This window comes from Hemiscyllium ocellatum, chromosome 21, assembly GCF_020745735.1.
Source record: "Hemiscyllium ocellatum isolate sHemOce1 chromosome 21, sHemOce1.pat.X.cur, whole genome shotgun sequence".
In the NCBI taxonomy this organism is placed as follows: Eukaryota; Metazoa; Chordata; class Chondrichthyes; order Orectolobiformes; family Hemiscylliidae; genus Hemiscyllium; species Hemiscyllium ocellatum.
The window spans coordinates 23,474,551-23,495,328 of NC_083421.1; the positions used below are offsets into that span (position 1 = coordinate 23,474,551).

The 20,778-nt window shown below is 41.0% G+C and overlaps 1 protein-coding gene across 1 annotated transcript in view; it reads left to right on the forward strand.

The window, feature by feature from the left end:
- The window catches only part of rpl12 (ribosomal protein L12), a 269,442-nt gene that overhangs the window by 106,114 nt on the left and 142,550 nt on the right, over positions 1–20,778 (forward strand). The gene's annotated exons all lie outside the window — the stretch shown is intronic.

Below are 20,778 nucleotides of genomic sequence, written 5' to 3' on the forward strand. Positions count from 1 at the left end.
TCTAGTCTCCATTTCTTTCTCCACAGTAAAAAAAAGTGACGTGAAATATGTATTTAATCTCCTTCCCATCTCCTGAGGTTTAACATAAAGATGACCTTGTTCACCTTTAAGAGGCCCTACTCTCTCTCTCTCTCTAGTTGCTCTCTTGGTTTTAATGTACCTGAAGAATCTCTTTTGATTATCCTTAATCTTACTTGCCAAGACTATCTCATATCTCTGCTCTATCTTCCTGATCCCCTCTTAAGAATGCCCCTAACACTCTTTATGCTGTTCAAGATTCATTTGTAAGCAGTTGTGTACATCAAAGATGATTCTTTTCATTCTTGACAAGAACTTCAATATCTTTATTCATCCATTGTTCTCTAATCCCACCAGGCAAAAGTGAGGACTGCAGATGCTGGAAACCAGAGTTTAGATTAGAGTGGTGCTGGAAAAGCACAGCAGGTCAGGTGCTGGAAAAGCACAGCAGGTCAGGCAGCATCCGAGGAGCAGGAAAATCGACGGTTTGGGCAAAAACCCTTCATCAGGAAACATGAAGGGCTTTTGTCCGAAACATTGATTTTCCTGCTCCTCGGATGCTGCCTGATCTGTGCTTTTCCAGCACCACTCTAATCTAAACTCTAATCCCACCAGCCTTATCTTTCACTTTAACAGCAACATAATGACTCTGAACTCTCATTATTACACTTTGAAAGCCTCCTACTTATCAGATGTCCCAATACCTGCAAACAGTCTACTCCAATTACCTTTTGAAAGTTCTTGTCTCATACTCTTAAAATGTGCCTTAGTCCAATTTAAAACTTTAATGTTTATGGAAGGCTTATCCTTTTCCGTGACTATTTTAAAACACACAGATTTATGATCACTGGACCCAAAGTGTTCCCCTGTTATCACTTCAGTCACTTGCCCAGCCTTATTACCCAAGAGAAGGTCAAACTTTGCTCCTTCTCTAGTGGGAACATATTGATAAAGAAATTTTTCTTGGACAAATTTTTCCCCATCCAAACCTTTAACATTATGGTAGTCCCAGTCAATGTTTGGAAAATTAAAATCACATAATATTACAACCTTATTATTTGTACACATGTCTGAGATCTCTCTACATATTTGTTCAAGTTCTCTGTGACTATTGGGGTTCAATAGTACAATCCCATCAAGCTGATCATTTCATTTTTATTTCAATTTCAGCGCATATATTTTCTCTGTATGATTTTTCAAAAATAGCGAAAAATGGATCAAAATAAAAATCTTATACATCATCCATTCAAATCCAAAAAATCCCAATTCGCAGCTGGGGATCAGAAAACCGGCTCCAAGACTTTCATCAGCTGTTTCATACAGTGAGCAAATATCAAGGGCATATTTGAAGATCCTGACCTTCCTTATTCATCATGCACCACTTCTCAGCAATGCTCAGCAACTTTCTGAGAAGCTCATAGTGAACAGCTCATCATAAACAAAACTCACAAGTTTCTATAATTCTCATATCTGAAATTATATCTATTCAAAAAATTCATACAACTACTTCTGGTATAACACGTGTTTCGGCAGTGCAATTTAGCTATAAAGTCACTGCCGAGTTAGGGAATGATATTTGGAGAACGCTTACCTCTATTGGCAATAGCAAAATTCCAGTGGGAATCAGTTTGCGCACTTCGTTCTGCGCATTTGCTAAAGCCGTTTTTGTGCACGTGCCAATGTTCTTACCTTTCTGCTCATACACCTATGTCTGTGCATGCGCCAAATTTGTGCCTGTTTCTGTGCCATTCTGCACATGCTTTGAAGTTTCTGCATGGTTCTGCACATGCGCGATATCCGTGCCAAAGTCTCTGCGCCATTCTGAGCATGTGTGGGTCAGCGCCAATCTTCATGTTGTTCTGCGCATTCACCAATATCAGCTGCTGACAGCTACTGTACAGAGAGCACCTTCCTTACATTTTCTAAAATGTGCTGTTAAATTTACTTTTGTTTAATTAATAAATATGATTTGAACCTGCATTCAGATTATGCTATATTTTGCGTTAGACTTTCGTGTGATTTTTGAGCAATCATGAGTAATATTTTTTGCCGGTCTGCCCCAATCTTTTACCATAGGCCCCATTATTTCTATTAAGTGATTTTCTATTAAGCAAGGTTTCACTGGAACGCAACTAAGGCATTATAGGAGAACTACCTGTACATCAAACAAATGCCAAATTGTTTTGGTAAAAATATTTACAAAAATTTACAAGCTACAAAAATTATTACCTTCAACATACCTTCTCTTCTTCTTCCTCATGTTTATTTCTTCTTTTCCAACACAAAAACGGTAGGCATAATATTGTTTGTGTCTCCCTAAAAAGAAACAAAAGTGAGGAGAATGGTACAGCTGAAAATATGGTGACTGCAAATAAAATCTATTTCAAAAATTTCTCAAAATGACCTCCTGAAAGCTAGAATTGTGAAATAGCAAAATATCTCTGCTTACAGGGGCAAATGGATTCAATTTAGAGGGTACAGGTTACTATTTACTTGCTAAACTAATGCAAATATTATGGTGTGTTCTGCAATCATTTCTTCCTTTTTCATTCTCCAATTCTTTTTTAAAAGTAGATAACTCTCTGAAGGAATTCAGCAAAAATATTGAACATTTAGCACCTGCATGTTGGATCATGAGTGATGCTCTTGAATTGTGCTTGTCCATTTACATATTGTACATGAAATTTCAGTACTTACATTTCAGTACTTTCTTCATCTTCATCATCATCAATTTCATCAAACAGCTCCTCAGAATACTTAAGGTCTACATCCAATCCCTATATGAATAAGAGTTCACATTTGAAAGATTCAATACATCATTTCTATCCCTTCCTCCTTTCCACCTCTCAATGCACTATCAGACAGAAACCTGTACTCTGTAAACAGGCCTCTGGGCATATCACTTGAAAGCATCTAGATAGACCCTATGTTATCTTTGGTTTTGATACTATCTAACTATGAAGAAGATGTGGAGCTGCAAACAGTAGCTGCGCTTTACAGCACTATGGACACCACATAGGGTGTATCAACTCAGTAAATAGTTAGTTCACATGTACAAATGTACTGGCCCAGTTTTTGCGTAAGCACAGTCAGATTACTGGCATGCAGGTGAAATGCATTCCATCCATGTTTCTAGTAAATTATTATATCCATATTTTCAACTGCCCATTGGAACATGTTATATATAAATGCATATTATACACACACACACATATAAATATATATAAAAAGAATAGGCCTGTATTCCTGATGAAGGGCTTTTGCCCGAAACGTTGACTTTCCTGCTCCTTGGATGCTGCCTGTCCTGCTGTGCTTTTCCAGCACCAGTTTAACCCAGACTCGGGTTTCCAGTATCTGCAGTCCTCGTTTTTACCTAGTTGATTTCAACCTTACTGCGAATCCTCTTGCAAGGATGCCTGCCTTGAAGAAGTTCTCCTCCTCCCTAATATTTACCTTTATTAGCTGAGGCATAAAGTTTAAAAGCAGGAATGTTATGTTGGAGCTGTATAAACATTGGTTAGGATACAATTATTGTTTACAGTTCTGGAATCTACAATATAGGAAGATTGTGATAGCACTGGAGAGGGTGCACAGGAGATTTATCAGGATATTATCTGGCTGGAGAATTTCAGTTATGAAGAGAGATTGAACTGACTGGGGTTGTTTTCCTTACACCATTGGATATTGAGAGGAGGCACGATTGAGATGTATGAAATTTTGAAAGGCAGAAATGAGGTAGACAGGAAGAAACATTTCCTCCGACTGAGTGCCATAGATTTAAGTTGTCAATGCTATGGTTCAAGAATCCCTGACATTTATGGCTATCTGCAGTTAAGGAATCAATTGCTCGTGGCAGATGAGTGATTCTTGGCTCCTACAACTACTTTCATCTTTGGGTTGTCTGAACAGGTTGCTTATCTCTTAAATAGTTGTGACTTTTCCAGGTCTTACAGCAACAAAGATGCAACAGCAGACTTCTAAGAATGCAAGTAAATATATGTTTACAGAAGTATGCCACTTCTCTGCCTCCGCATAGATAGCAAGTCATGACAGACCCCTCCCCAGTTAAAGGCATCCCTGTACCTCACAGATTATGTCCTTGCACATCTACAATTTAGAATGTAAATGTGGCATCTGTGTTCTTTTCCGGTAATATTTATGGAATTAGTGTCACAAATGTGATGCCCAGTTGACACTTCTAAGTTAGCTTGTTTGATTACATTACTTTAGCCAGTTTGACATGAAAGCAACTTGCGTGAACAATGTAAAGGTTGTGATTGCTTTAGACTATAATTAATCATGTTGCATTCTTCGACAATATGTTATTTCTTGAAGAAGGGCAATTTGAAAATGGGTGACACTATTTGATCAATGAATGTATGATAACTCCAATTGTCCCAAACAGGTATTCAAATTCAAACAATTTTACTCTGCCCCTGAAGAAAAAATAACTTACTCTGTTCACTTTTAATGTGATGCTAGCTACTTTGTCTCATGATTATGTAGTTAATGTTAGATGGAGGATGGCAAAAATTTCAAGTCTATGCTTGTGAGTGACTTGCAGGCTTGATATGAAATGCAAGATAACTCCCCCACCCACAAAATGTTTCCTTCTGTGCTGCTGTCCTTGTGGCCTCTTTGACATTTCAGCCTCCCTGTTAATTTCCATTTAGCCCCTTTACACAACCACTGTTACCAATTTACCCCCAGGTAAAAACAATGACTGCAGATGCTGGAAACCAGATTCTGGATCAGTGGTGCTGGAAGAGCACAGCAGTTCAGGCAGCATCCAACGAGCAGCGAAATCGACGTTTCGGGCAAAAGCCCTTCATCAGGAATAAAGGCAGTGAGCTGGAAGCATGGAGAGATAAGCTAGAGGAGGGTGGGGTGGGGGGAGAGAGTAGCATAGAGTACAATGGGTGAATGGGGGAGGAGATGAAGGTGATGGGTCAGGGAGGAGAGGGTGGAGTGGATAGGTGGAAAAGAAGATAGGCAGGTCGGACAAGTCCAGACAAGTCATGGGGACAGTGCTGAGCTGGAAGTTTGAAACTAGGATGAGGTGGGGGAAGGGGAAATGAGGAAGCTGTTGAAGTCCATATTCATGCCCTGGGGTTGAAGTGTTCCAAGGCGGAAGATGAGGCGTTCTTCCTCCAGGCGTCTGGTGGTGAGGGAGCGGCGGTGAAGGAGGCCCAGGACCTCCATGTCCTCGGCAGAGTGGGACGGGGAGTTGAAATGTTGGGCCACGGGGCGGTGTGGTTGATTGGTGCGGGTATCTCGGAGATGTTCCCTAAAGCGCTCTGCTAGGAGGTGCCCAGTCTCCCCAATGTAGAGGAGACTGCATTGGGAGCAACGGATACAATAAATGATATTAGTGGATGTGCAGGTAAAACTTTGATGGATGTGGAAGGCTCCTTTACGGCCTTGGATAGAGGTGAGGGAGGAGGTATGGGCACAGGTTTTACAGTTCCTGCGGTGGCAGGGGAAAGTGCCAGGATGGGAGGGTGGGTTGTAGGGGGGCGTGGACCTGACCAGGTAGTCACGGAGGGAACGGTCTTTGCGGAAGGTGGAAAGGGGTGGGGAGGGAAATATATCCTGGTGGTGGGGTCTTTTTGGAGGTGGTGGAAATGTCGGCGGATGATTTGGTTTATGCGAAGGTTGGTAGGGTGGAAGGTGAGCACCGGGGCGTTCTGTCCTTGTTACGGTTGGAGGGGTGTGGTCTGAGGGTGGAGGTGCGAGATGTGGACGAGATGCGTTGGAGGGCATCTTTAACCATGTGGGAAGGGAAATTGCGGTCTCTAAAGAAGGAGGCCATCTGGTGTGTTCTACGGTGGAACTGGTCCTCCTGGGAGCAGATACGGCGGGGGCGGAGGAATTGGGAATAAGGGATGGCATTTTTGCAAGAGATAGGGTGGGAAGAGTAGCTGTGGGAGTCGGTGGGTTTGTAAAAAATGTCAGTGTCAAGTCGGTCATCATTAATGGAGATGGAGAGGTCCAGGAAGGGGAGGGAGGTGTCAGAGATGGTCCAGGTAAATTTAAGGTCAGGGTGGAATGTGTTGGTGAAGTTGATGAATTGCTCAATTTACCCCCAGAGCCTATGGCCTTGTGAACTGCCCTTTCGGCCTACACCATCTCCAGAGCCATAATGCTCCATGAGAAACCCCTCTTGCAGTTGTCTGTCCCCTCCTATAGTCCAAGATGTGCCATTAGTCTATATCAAATTGCCCTCTTTCACTGTAGTCATTTCCTTAGCTGCTCAGCTGATTGAATCCCATCCTCAGAACTGAGATGCTCACTTTCCTGGACTTCACAGACTTCTCCCAGATAAGCCCCTGCCCATTATTTAGCAAACAGCCAGGATCATGGCCCAGTAGTTTTGTTTGAGATTATGTTCAGCATAGACTGGTTGGACTGAAGGGTCTGTTTTCATGCTGTATGTCTCTATGACACAAATATGGCTCAGCCCTGGATTGATGTCTCCATTGCATCTTGACTAATGCATTTATAATTCCTCGCACTTGATCTGTCAGACTGATTATGGTCCAATCCTTGTTTTGCAAGGACATAATTCCTCAGACTCTAGTAAGAACAAGTGCCTGAATTGCTCTAACCAACTTCCCAGCTTGGAAATCAGATGAGCCTTTTGACTAGCTCTGGTGGCACCCCGACTGACTTCGCTAAGGATTGCTCCCTTTTGACTTTTAGTTGAAGCACATGCAATGCGTTTTTCATGAAAATTGTTGGCAAATGATGTAGGTGTGTTACTTATGTAGAACAGTGACATGTCCAGCCCTTTGAATATTCAATGATCCCCATTGTGACAAGTTGCCTATCTTACCGTCTGTGCTAAAAAGGACTGTAAACCACAAAGGATAGTGGCTTTCAACTAAGCATGAACCAAGTCTGCAACTTACGCTAAGAAATCAATCTAAGGACCATTAGATGCTTCCTTAAAAGCATGGTATGCATGTGTCCCTGTGTACAAAGTAGCTTAGCATAAACATGCAAGCCCTAGCTGACCATGAGCTCCAAAGTCTTGAAATGCTGTGACAGTTGGACCCAGAGCAGGGAAGATCATGTGAATATCCTGGTGGTTTACCATGCTAACCTGTATGGACAAAAGGTGGAGGAGGATGGTGTCTATGGAGCATACACGACATTGAGGTGAAGACAAGAGTTGAATGAAGGCCAGAACAAACATTTGGTGATTACAAGTATCAGGTATCTATTCATATTTACAAGTGAGAATTTGTACCGTCTAGTTTCTTGGAGGAGAGGAGAGGAGAATTGGAAGTGGAATAGAAATGATGTGCATTTTGGTTGAAATAATAGTGCAAATGAGTGGAAGGTCTGACCATTAGTGAGAGTTTGAAGTCGTATTTATAGATCATGGAGGAAACATTTTCTTTGATAAAGTATTAGGGAAATAATAGCTAAAATCCTCCATTTTGTAAGTCTCTATTTTGTAATAATAACTTGCCTTTTAAAATGGCTAAGCACAGTGACCATGAGAATGGAATAAGGGAATGCATGAATCTTGGTATAATCAAGTATCTGTCTGTTTCCTAAGCAATTGCTATAATACAATGACTACAATACTGATTGTAACCTAGTATTATCTGCAGTGACATAAATGACACCACATTAATGGCTTTATTTAACCTATGTGAAACAGCACTAAATGTATTAATTATATAATGGGAATTTAATTAAAACAAGAAATATTATATGGTGGGAACTGGACAAAAACGAGATAACTACGCACATTAAGGGTAAAAATGACTAAGAATTAGATATCTATTTACTTTACTAAATATTACTAAGAATTAGATATCTATTATTAACTTATTCAGGGATACCTATGATTGATACTCTGTATTATTGACTATTATCTCTCGGCAGCGTAATTACAATAAAGTGTGTTTATTGCAACTTACATGGGTCCGAGAATTTCTAAGTTAACATTTTGATGCTGTGACTCTGCTCTCCCAACAAAGGGAACGTTTCTCCAGGCTGAGTAAGTGGTCAAAGGTTTGAATCAGTCACAATGCAGCAGTGGGAGCCCCTTAGGTATTCCTTGTGTCCGAACAGACGATCTGCTCCTCGCCTAGTGAGACTTGTACCTTGAAGGGATCGACTGAACTGCTTGGACCGGAAGAATAAGGTATGAAGCTATTTTTTTCCCCCAAGGTTGCTGCGGGGTGACACTGGCTACTCTGTCTTGTTCCTGAAATGAAGAAATGGGACTGGGGACCCCAGTCAGGGAAGTGTTCCCCACTACCTGACAGATTTGGTTTAGTGAGCTGACTCCTTCAGATATGGCTGGTTGAACTCATAAGAATAGAGAAAAAGGAGAGCAGTCTCGGTAAATTTCTTACTCTGTAGTTTTGAAATGGCCGGTTAAATATATGAAATTATGTAAAAAGGAAGACAGGGTTGGTAAATTTCTCACTCGGTTTTATTGATTTTTCCGGTTGAAATTTGTTTAGTGGAGAGCAAGGAGTCATAAGGTACAATGGGACAGTCCCTCAGTGTAGGTGGAAAGGATACTCCAACTATGTGTGAGAGAATATCTGATCAGGAAAATGATATATAGTAAGAAAGAAAAAGAGAAAATGAAAATCACACAGGCTACTCTCACTGATCTAAGTATTTACTCATTGTGATCTGTTTTGAATGTACTTTTGTTCGTTGGTGGTTACATGTTGTCTCGTGTAATCTTTGCTTTTTTGTCCCCCTGAACTAAAGATCCAGGAATTTTTTATTTAAGTCTTCATTTTGGAAATCCATGGTGATTTTAAAGTTTTGTCTGTGCCTTTTATTAGTTTAGATCATTCTTGGTTAATGTTATTTCCTTTTGAGGGTCTAATCTATACCTTGCTGTCTACTCCACAACACTTTAAGGAGGAAATATTCCATCCACATTGTTTTGCCCATTCATTTATATGTCAAAGGAACATTGGAAATAGAGTGGAATTGGGCCATTTGGTCTTCCGAGAATGCTTTGCTATCTTCTATCTGAACACCATTTTCCATTGAATGGCACGGTGGCTCACTGGTTAGCACTGCTGCCTCACAGCGCCAGGGTTCAATTCCAGCCTTGGGTAACCGTCTGTGTGGAATTTGCACATTCTCCCCGTGTCTCATGGGTTTTCTCCAGGTACTCTGGTTTCCTCCCACTGTCCAAAGATGTGCAGGTTAGGTGAATTGGCCAAAGTAAATTGTCCATAGTGTTCAGGGATGTGTAGGTTAGATGCATTAGTCAGGCGTAAATGTAGAGTAAAAGAGTAGAGGAATGCATCAGGGTGGGTTATTCTTCGGAGGGTCAGTGTGGACTTGTTGGGCTGAAGGGCCTGTTCCACACAGTTTCTATGATTCTATGATCATCATTTACCTTGATATCTTTCATATATGAACGATCTTTTCATTTAATATGCTCAATGACTGTGCCTCCACAGGCCTCTGGGTAGAGGATTCCAAAGCGTCACTACCTTTTTAGAGTGAAGAAATATATTTCTACCTCAATCCTAATTAGCCCACCTATATTTTTAAACTGGAGACCAGCAGATTGTTTTTATAACTAAAGGGGGCAAAGATTGCAAATCAGTCAGAGTCAACAGCCTTGAGGAGCTAAATAGCATTCTTCAATCCCTGTGTTCCTTTCCAACATTTCAACTTATATCATAAAACAACTCAGTAGTGATCTTTGCTCTCTCACCAGATCCAGGCTTAGAAATCCACTCATGTAAGCCAAGTGATTTGCAGTTAAATCTTACAGGAGTAAAGCCTGACATCTTGATATGTGAACAGTTTTACTATAATAAGAGTAGCCTGCATTTCCTATCAGCAAACAAAAACAGAAATTGATGGAGAAACCCAACAGGCGTGGCAGCATCTGTGGAAAAAACAGTTAATATATTGAATCCAGTGACCCTTCTTTAGAACCTTTGTTTATCTGTACCACTTCCTTTCAGTAACATGGAGCTGGCTTAAAAATTAAGAAGCTAGTCGACTAAGTCTGGAATCCATGGGATGAACAGCTCTTCAAAAGTCCAAAAATAATTAGCAGTCAGTTCGACATAGTCCATTGATTAAATGACTTCCCAGATAATGGCATTTTTATTGGCAAGATCTCAAGTTGTAGAATTTACCTGATAATGTTCTAGAGTAAACGTAGATTGTGTATTCTTGTTGTCAATCTGTATAAGAAAAAAAGTCACAGTTTAAAATGTTTTATTAAATGTTTGACCATGCAGATTTGAGTTTAAAATGCATTCAACACAGAATGAACACTTGATGAGGATGTATAAATATGATCATCGGCTAAATACAAAAAGATTGGTTAAAGAAAATATCTCATGGGAATGACATGGACCTGGCTGCTTCTCCTGGAAATTGAAATTAAGTGAAGGAGAACCCTGTAACAATGTGTTGACAGGTTGCTTCACCATCATCATTTTGTGGGTCACCAATGAATGGAAACTGAATCAGACCAGACACAAATATGGCTATTACAGTGGATCAGAGGTCAAGTATTTTATGGTGAGTGGCTCATTTCCTAACTGCCCAAATCCTCTCTGCCACCCACTAATCACAATTTAGAAATATGATGAAATAACCTCCAAATTTCTTGGATGAGTGCAGTTCCAACATCAAGAAGCTGGACAACATCCTGGACAAAACAGTGCACATGCCAGCTTTCCATCCATCATCAATAATATCCATTCCTTGCTCCATTTTGAGAACATGGTTGCAGTGTGTACTGCAAACAGTCTGCACTGCAATAACCTCTTAAGGTTTCTTTAACAGCACCTCTCAAACGAGTGATCTCTATCACCTCGAGAGAGTAGGCAGTAGATGCACAGGGTCATGGTCACCTCAAAATGACAGATTGTTCTAACTTGGATACTTGTCATGGTTCCTTCATTGTCACTTGGTCGTAATCCTGGATATCTCTACTTAATAATTAGGGAGTACCTTCATGACTTGCAGCATGTTTTAATGCAGTGGCTCACTACCATCTCCTTCTCAAGGGCAGATACTAATGGACAATAAATGTCCAAAAATATTGCAGCAACCCTACCACTGGAAACTTAGAGGCTTATAAATTCTTCAGGGGGATAGATAAGGTGAATAGCTAAGGTATTTTTCCAATGGTGGGGGAGTCCAAATCCAGAAATCATAGGTTTAAGATGAAAGGGAAAAGATTTTAAAAGGAACGAAGAGGTAATGTTTTCACACAGGGGATGATGCATGTATGGAACAAGGTGCCAGAAGAAGTGGTGGAGGTGTGTACAATTACAACCTTAAAAAGGGATCTGGATGGGTATATGATTAGGAAGGGTTTTAGAGGAATATAGACCAAATGCTGGCAAATGGGACTAGGTCAGATTGGGATGTCTGGCCCGTCCAGACAAGTTGGGCCAGAGGGTTTGTTTCCATGTTGCATGACTCTAAGTCTTTTTTTAACAGAATGCACTTATAGATCAAAGAACTCTGAAAAAAACCTATACACTGCCAGCATTTCTTGGTAGTCTTCACCACTGCACTGTAGCCTTCAAGTTATGGAACTATTCTAGAATAAGTGATTTAATAATCCAACCAATCCTGCTTGCTATTTGCTAGCCTGAATGATTTGCAACAATCCTTTTCATTTGTCTCTTCCCCATAAAATCAAAATCTATAGGAATTATAGATACCTGAGATTTATCCTTCACCACAAGTTTCATTTCTTCCTCTGTACAGTAAGACTACATAAATATAGAAGTTAAGAATGAGTAAATTACCATTTTATACATATGCATGTTAAGGATTTACAGTTAAACTCAAAAGAATAAGAGAGATCTGGGTGGATGCAGCAGAAAAAAATCAACAGGACACTAACTGATTCAGTCTTTATCAGGCTATATAACTATTTAAAGATACCTGCACTGACTGAAACTAAGCTAATTTCCTAGCTCTCCTGTGATGCCTTGTGGGTCATGTACTAATAGGCTGTACAGTTGAAAATATATATTCAAAGCCCAAAGCATTCCCTATTCACAGTACAAGCAGCCAATCAAGTCAATTCACACATGAACTAGCCTTTGATCCCTTAATATTTTACTTAATTTAACACTTCTACACGAAAGGGTAAAAACCCCAAGAAAGCCGAAACTAGTATGAAATGAAACATTACTTAAGTGACACCAAGCCCAAATTGTTACCTTTCCTTTAGATTTAGCGAACGAATATTCAAATGTTTCCATGCTTCCAATCTGCAAAAAATGTTTTCATTTCTCATTTCAAAATTAGACAAAAGTTGATTTTAATTTAAAATAGTTTAATCTTCCAAAAATGTTTGTTCATAAACTTTGTATCTAAAACTTCGTTGTTACAAAGAGCTTTATATACAATAATGCATGGAAGATTTAAATCCTGAAGGATTATGGAAAATTACAATTATTTCATGTTCAATGTGAGAGTTGTTCATTCTTTTGGAAGAATGATTGAAGGAACATGTCAAGAGTGTATTTCTCAAGGCTATGACTGCAAGATGTCAGAGTCAAACATGTCATTAATAACTTGAACTCATGCCAGAACATCAGAGCAACAGACTCCAGAACATTCCACGCATTATGCTTGTGATGCCAAAAATAGCCCATTGGTCAGTGTTTTTTTCTCAGAAAGCCAATTTCTTCACATAATTTTCTTTTCTAGAAATGTGTGTGTGTGTGTGTTGGGGATACCTAGGGGGAGATGTATTTCAACTTCTATATGACTGAATGTGTACATGAACCAATTATGCATCTTCATTGAGTAAGGTTTATTTGATAATAAATCCATAGTTTCATATATTAAGGAACCTGGTTGATTTACTTTTTGTTTAAAATCAGATATAGGTAAGGTATTTAAATGGTCATCTTGGCAACAAGAAAAAGTATTCTTATGCTGTGTTGCAACTGGTGGGGCAGTGGGACTACAACGATAGTCACAGTATGGCAGAAATGAGACTCTTGCTCATCGAGAAGCGAATTTGCATGAGTTACCATGTCATTACTATATAATCTCACCTCACTGATATACATTTTCTTATTATCCCATGGGGCCTAAGAAAAATTAGATAGGAACAAATCCAACATGAAAGTATCTTGGGTACCTGGTGACTGCAGCTCATCACTTGATCCTCCAGGCAGCCATGTTGGACAGGTAGCTCAAAGCATACTCCAAGCAGAGCGACTGTACACAAGGCACTTATCAGCCTCTCTGTGTCATTTTGGTACATCACAAACTCACTTCAATAATGCATTTTGGAACATACTAGCGCCTTTCACCTTGATACAGCTGCTAGGACACTTTGCAGAGTCAAGCACCCATCTCATGGATTTCACCAGGATGCATCTGAAGACTCCTCATTTACTCTTTTAGCATCCACTCACTTGGTGTCTGTTTGGCCGCTCGAAACATTGCTGCCTTGTCTGTTTGCGCTATGCCACCTCATTCATAATTTAAAGGTCAATACTTCTACCTTGTCTTCCTGTTTAGCTTAGCAACAAAACCAATTTAGCAGTTTATCATGGGTGTCAACTGTGATCCATCAAGAGGCCGGACAGGATGTTGGATGGCACTGTGTCATGTACCACGTGACAGCAACTTATGCAGTCAGTACAGATGTACTTCAACCAAATGGTCATGTTTCCAAGTTTAAAGGGAGTGATTCTTGGTAACATTAAGAAAGGCTACCTCAGTACAGTAAGTCAATGGCAGCATCTGATATCAGTCCCAGAGTTTAGTCCAGTCAGCCTATTGATGAAGTCAGGATCATAGAATCCCTATAATATGGAAAATGGTCATTTGACCCATCAGGTCTGCACCCACTTTTCAAAGAACATCTCACCCAGCCCCAACCTAACCTCGTAAACCTGGACTATTCCACATGACCTGCACATTCCTGGACATTATAGGGCAATTTAGAATGGCCAATCCACCTAACATACAAATTTACAGACTATGGGAGGAAATTGGCCATATATACCCTGTCTACTGAAATTCCTCTGTTTACCCGTTTCCCCATCTATTCTAAAATCATGGTAGGTTTTCGTCTGTCTCACCTTCCTCTCTCTTAATTACCACATTCACTACCTTGTCCTCTACCATATACAGCAAACACACTGCTACATCTCCTATGGAGGTGTAGTGTCCATCAGGGATCCAAGTACCATTAGTCTGGGGCACAGTCTACATAGCCCACAGGCCCAGTCACAGTCAGCTTGGGATGCACACTGTGAGGGACTCTACCCGACTCCAGCTGGGGAGTGGTCAACAGTTATCCTGTAGGGCCAGCAGTAGCAGTCTGGGAGATTGTATGCCATCAGTTGGGGAGCTGCAGAGATGTTTAGGTACTGCTCTTTGAAGTTGGTCTGGAATGAATATAACCAGGGGTTTCCATTTACTGATTGTTAAGGAGATTGCAAGATGTGGGGGAGAGGCCTGTTGGGTTAGATGGGTGGATTACTGACAAAAGGGGTAGCTACGTCAAGGCTATGGTGAAGAGAATAGGCATTTGTGGAACAAGAATAGTAATGGGTAAAACTCAAGGCATATACAGAACATGTGGAACAGCATCAAAGACTGTGGGCGGGATAGGCGGTTATTGGCAGTGACCATCACCATGCACCACAGGGAGCATTGAGAGTAGAGTTGGTATCCTTAAGATGAACTCAGGGTTCGGGGCTAGGCAGGACAGTAGAGGTGAAGTTCAGTGTGATGGGTGTCCAGATTGGGGTAATGGGTGGAAATGGGCTGTAGGAGTAGAGTGAAGCACCGCGGATACCTGGTGACTACACAGAGCCCAGTGCTGATGGTATCCACAGCAAACTGCACACCCTGTCTTCAGTTGCTCTTTTCTAGGCACACAATGAAACTGAAAAATAGCTTTGACTATGTCCATGTTGGGGAGAGTTAATATCACTTTGGGCAAAGCGTGGGATTTATGCTTGTTAGAAATTAGGACAAATACATAAAGCATGAGATGGCAAAGTCCAGCTACAATCTGTTCACAAAGGTTTCTTCACACATGTACAAACTCATAAAAAGTGAACACGCTATGTGTCAAACGTTGGTCATAGGCAGACTGCACCATTCCACTGGTGCTAGCAAAAGTAATTTGTCATTTTAATGGTACAGACATTAGTAACAATAATTTAAGAAAAAGCAAATACTGGTCAAAGGTACCCCATCATTTGTGAAATATCTAAGGGCAACGAAGGACAAGCGGAACATTGCTATATCATAAGACATATAGGGTTGAAGTACGTCTGGGACTGGAACAAGGTCAGACTACAGCAGGCACTCCCTTTTGGATATAATGTGTTGATCACTCAGCTGGTATGACACCGGAGGCGAAAGTGAAGACTGCAGATGCTGAGATCAGAGTTAAGATTAGAGTGGAGCTGGAAAAATACAGCAGGTCAGGCAGCATCCGAGAAGCAGGAAAATAGACGTTTCAGGCAAAAGTCTTTCATTGGGAATGATAATGAAAGGCTTTTGCCCAAAACACTGATTTTCCTGCTCCTCAGATGCTGCCTAACCTGCTGTGCATCTCCAGCTCCACTCTAATCTTGACCCTGGTATGACACCTTCTGCAAATGTGTTGCTGGTCAAAGCACAGCAGGCCAGGCAGCATCTCAGGAATAGAGAATTCGACGTTTCGAGCATAAGCCCTTCATGACACCTTCACCAGGTTGGTGTATGTTCTGTGACCAAAGTCATTATGCAGCAGCTTCTGAAGATCCGCTCTGAAGCAGTCTGGTGTGGACCTTCAGTATAGCCCAGAGTGTGCTATACCATCCTGGACTGTACAACTGCAGTAGGCACCAAGGTGAAGTCACAGAGTCACAGAAACAGATCCTTGAAGTCCAACTCGTCCATGCTGACCAGATAGCCTGTAAAAATCTAGTTCCACTCGCCAATATCTGGCCCATATCCCTCTGAACCCATCCTACTCATATATCCATTAGATGCCTTGTAAATGCTGTAATTATACTAGCCTCCACCATCTCCTCTGGCAGCTCATTCATTACATGTGCCACCCTCTGTGTGAAAAAGTTATCCCTTTGGTACCTTTCACATCTTTTCCATCTTGCCTTAATCCTATGCCCTCTAGTTTTGGACTCCCCCACCCTGGGGAAAAGACCTTGCCAATTTATCCTATCCATGCCCCTCATGATTTTATAAACCTCTATAAGGTCACCCCTCAGCCTCTGACACTCCAGGGAAAATAGCCCCAGCCTATTCAGCCTCTCCCTATAGCTCAAACCTTCTGACCCTCGCAACATCCTCGTATACCTTTTCTGAACCTTTTAAAGTTTCACAACATCCTTCCGACAAGAGGGAGAACAGAACTGCACACAATATTTCAAATGTGGCTGAACTAATGTCCTGTATAGCCGTGACATGACCTCCCACCTCCTATATTCAATGCAATGACCATTAAAGGAAAGCATACCAAATGCCTTCTTCACTATCCTATCCACCTGCAACTCCACTTTCAAGGAGCTATGAATCTGCACTCCAAGGACTCTTTGTTCAGGAACACCCCCCAGGACCTGACCATTAAGTGTATAAGTCCTGCCTGATTTGCCTTTCCAAAATGTAGTACCTCATATTTATCTAAATTAAGCTCCATGTGTCACTCCTTGGTCCACTTGCCTAACTATTGAAGATCCACTCAGGTATCCTTCTTCACTGTCCACTACACCTCCAATTCTAGTGTCATCTGTAAACTTGCTAACCATATCTTCTATGATCACATCCAAATCATTTATATAAAATGACAAAATGCGTTGCACCCAGCACCAATCCTTTGGCACGCTGCTGTTCACAGGTGTCCAGTCTGAAAAACAACCCTCCACCACCACCTTCTGTCTTCTACCTTTGAGCCAGTTCTGTATCCAAATAGCTAGTTCTCTCTGTATTGTGTGATCCAATCTTGCTTTACCAGTCTACCATGCGAACTTTGTCAAATGCCTTACTGCAGTCCATACAGATCATGTCCACTGCTCTGCCCTCATCAATCTTTCTTCATTGCTTCTTCAAAAAACTTAATTAAGTGAGTGAAACATGATTTCTGTGTTGACTATACTTTCCTGACGAAGGGCTTTTACCCGAAACGTGGATTTTCCTGCTCCTTGAATGCTGCCTGATCTGCTGTGCTTTTCCAGCCCCACTCTAATCTATCCTTAATCAGTCCTTGCCTTTCCAAATACATGCACATCCTGTCCCTCAGGATTCCCTCCAACAACTTCTCCACCACCAATGTCAGGCTCACCAGTCTATAGTTCCCTGGCTTTTCCTTACCACCTTTTTAAAATAGTAGCACAACATTAGCCAACCTCCAGTCTTCCGGCACCTCATCTGTGGCTATTGATGAAAATATCTCAGCACGTGGCTCAGCAATCTCTTCCCTTGCCTCTCGCAGAGTTTTAGGGTACACCTAATCAGGTCCTGAGGATTTATCCACCATGATACTTTTTAAGATGTCCAGTACTTCCTCTTCTGCAATATGGATAATTTTTAAGATGTTGCTATTTATTTCTCCACATGATTGATGCTGAGAAACCCCTGAGAATGGGAGGAGTCATCTGAGAAGAAATTTGATGTCTTTGACCTCGAGGAAGTTCTTCTTGTGGGAGACATGTTATACATGTAGACAGCTAGCAAATACTTTTCTACATAACTTGTACTTTAATCACACAATTTAGATTTGTGCTCTGCCTGAAATGTTCACAGACCATTTCCGGAAATCTTAGATCCTTATTCACGACACTGGAATCCTCTGAAAGAAACTTATAAGTTTAAAGTTTTTTGCATTAATATTAGCTTCTTTAAATACATATTTATTAAATATCATTTTGTTTCTTTAAAGATCTTTCAACCTCCTGCTTATCTGACCATTGAAATTAAAATGTTAAACTTCAACTTTTTTTATTCCTTTGCTATATTGTCCCTTTTCTCTCATCACAGGGTCATGGTCTTAGTATTGATCCAGGCCAAATTTAGAGCTCCAGAAGTTTATAATATAGATAATTTTAAAAACTGAAATACTCCATGGCTTGCAGCCCTGAAGAGAATTGTAGGTCTTTTCATGACATGCCATTTGCTAAATGGTTCCACAGAAGATGAATAACTCACAATCACAACCATTCAAAATTACAAGTAAATAAAGCACAACAGGTCCAACTGCTTTCTACTACTGTTGCTTTTACCTGTTCAAAATGTTCGGGTTGTACAGTTATATCCATCTGTTGGCACGTTTGATCCTTCTAGAAAAAAAAAACAATATTTCAGAACTGGGAAATTTTGGTCAGATATAATTAATATTTATGCAGAAATATCCATATCTGATCTTCACACTGGATTATTAGATATATTTATTAGTAAATAAGGCAGTGTAACCTAATTTCTACTTTTGGAGAAAAGGTTTTGATTTATGTTCATTATATAATCATAAAATAATTCCATACCATCTACATTTCTATCGGAGTGTTAACTTCTCATTACTTCATCTATAAAATCACGTTTCAATGTAAGACTATGGGGTACTCCAATACTTCATCTTTCAAACTGCTGTGTACTGAGTATTAGTTTGACAATACAAGGCAGAGCCCAAACTTCTCACATTATTTTGAACAAGCTACAACTAAAGCAATGAAGAGAAAGTGCGCTGAGATTCATTTCACACACAGCAGTAACAATCTCAATAGCACAAAAAGAGTTTCAGAGCAAAACACAACATCCACAAAAGAAACATTTGGGAAGCAGATATTTTATACAGTCTGTTTCATATCTGAAACTTTTACACAGAAGTGATGCATTTGCTTTATAATTGTTGAAAATGTGTTGCTGGAAAAGCGCAGCAGGTCAGGCAGCATCCAAGGAACAGGAAATTCGACGTTTCGGGCATAAGCCCTTCTTCAGGAATGAGGAAAGTGTGTCCAGCAGGCTAAGATAAAAGGTAGGGAGGAGGGACTTGGGGGAGGGGCGATGGAGATGTGATAGGTGGAAGGAGGTCAAGGTGAGGGTGATAGGCCGGAGTGGGGTGGGGGCGGAGAGGTCTTGAAGAAGATTGCAGGTTAGGAAGGCGGTGCTGAGTTCGAGGGATTCGACTGAGACAAGGTGGGGGGAGGGGAAATGAGGAAACTGGAGAAATCTGAGTTCATCCCTTGTGGGTGAAGGGTTCCCAGGCGGAAGAGGCGCTCTTCCTCCAACCGTCATGTTGTTATGGTCTGGCGATGGAGGAGTCCAAGGACCTGCATGTCCTTGGTGGAGTGGGAGGGGGAGTTAAAGTGTTGAGCCACGGGGTGGTTGGGTTGGTTGGTCCAGGTGTCCCAGAGGCCAAACGCCAGCTCACGGACACCTCCTCCTACTGCCCCCTTGAGCATGACCCCACCTCCCACCACCAAACCATCATCTCCCAGACCATCCATAACCCCATCACCTCAGAGGATCTCCCATCCACCGCCTCCAACCTTATAGTCCCACAACCCCGCACCGCCCGTTTCTACCTCCTGCTAAAATCCACAAACCTGACTGCCCCGGCCGACCCATTGTCTCAGCCTGCTCCTGCCCCACCAAACTCATCTCTGCATACCTTGACACGGTCCTGTTCCCCTTAGTCCAAGAACTCCCCACCCACGCCCTCCACCTCCTCCGTGATTTTCGCTTCCCTGGTCCCCAACGCCTTGTCTTCACGATGGACATTCAGTCCCTGTACACCTCCATCCCCCATCACGAAGGACTCAAAGCCCTCCGCTTCTTCCTTTCCCGCCGTACCTACCAGTACCCTTCCACTGACACCCTCCTTTGACTGACTGAACTGGTCCTCATCCTGAACAACTTCTCTTTCCAATCCTCCCACTTCCTCCACTCCTCAAAGCTTTATAATTGTGTCAGGTTTCTGAAAGTGCTACATATTTAGTCAAAAACCATATTCCATTCCCTCAAACATTTAAAATTTGTTCAATTGTTTGCTCGCTTTCACTTGAAAAGTAATTTGCATCCTCATGTTAAGACTACCCATGTCCCAACAACTATTTTGATCAAAAGATCTAAATCGTTCAAGAGTTGGATAAGTCAGAGACCAATGCGAGAAAAGAGAAAATGTTCTGTGAAGAAATTCAGCAATGAAAATGTTATTAGAAGAAACTCAAGTTAAGATGGAAGTGATTGATGTCACATTGTAACAAGCAGGTATGTTTGTATCTTAGGACAAATGATAACTCTGCATGTGATGCTGAGATCAGAAGAATAGAAATAGCTTAAAATAATTTTGTGAAGTTGAAAGATGTGTTAACAATGAAAACTTGAATTTGAAACAAGAAAAAGGTCATGAGTTGCTACGTAGCTCCCAATTTTCTTAATATCTCAGAAACTTGGACAATAAATAAAGACCTGTGGAAGAAAAAAAACCCTTTGAAACAGGATATTAAGACATCTGTTTAAATTTCATTAACAAACCATAACAGAAATTAAAGAGTGCTTGAAACTGCAAGACCAAAAACTAAAAAGGAACATACAGCAAAGAAAATGTCAATAATTTGGTCATTTAATCAAAGAAAAGCTCTCTTCTGGAGGGCAGAGTGACCAACTTTCTAAGACCATCCTGTAATTTGGGACAATGGTCTTGTGTGTTTGGTTATTTGCTGCTGGAATACCTTTGCCCAACATTCCTAAGATAGCAACTTGGAGATTGTTGGTGACTCTTTTCTTTTTGTTCAAAGCAGT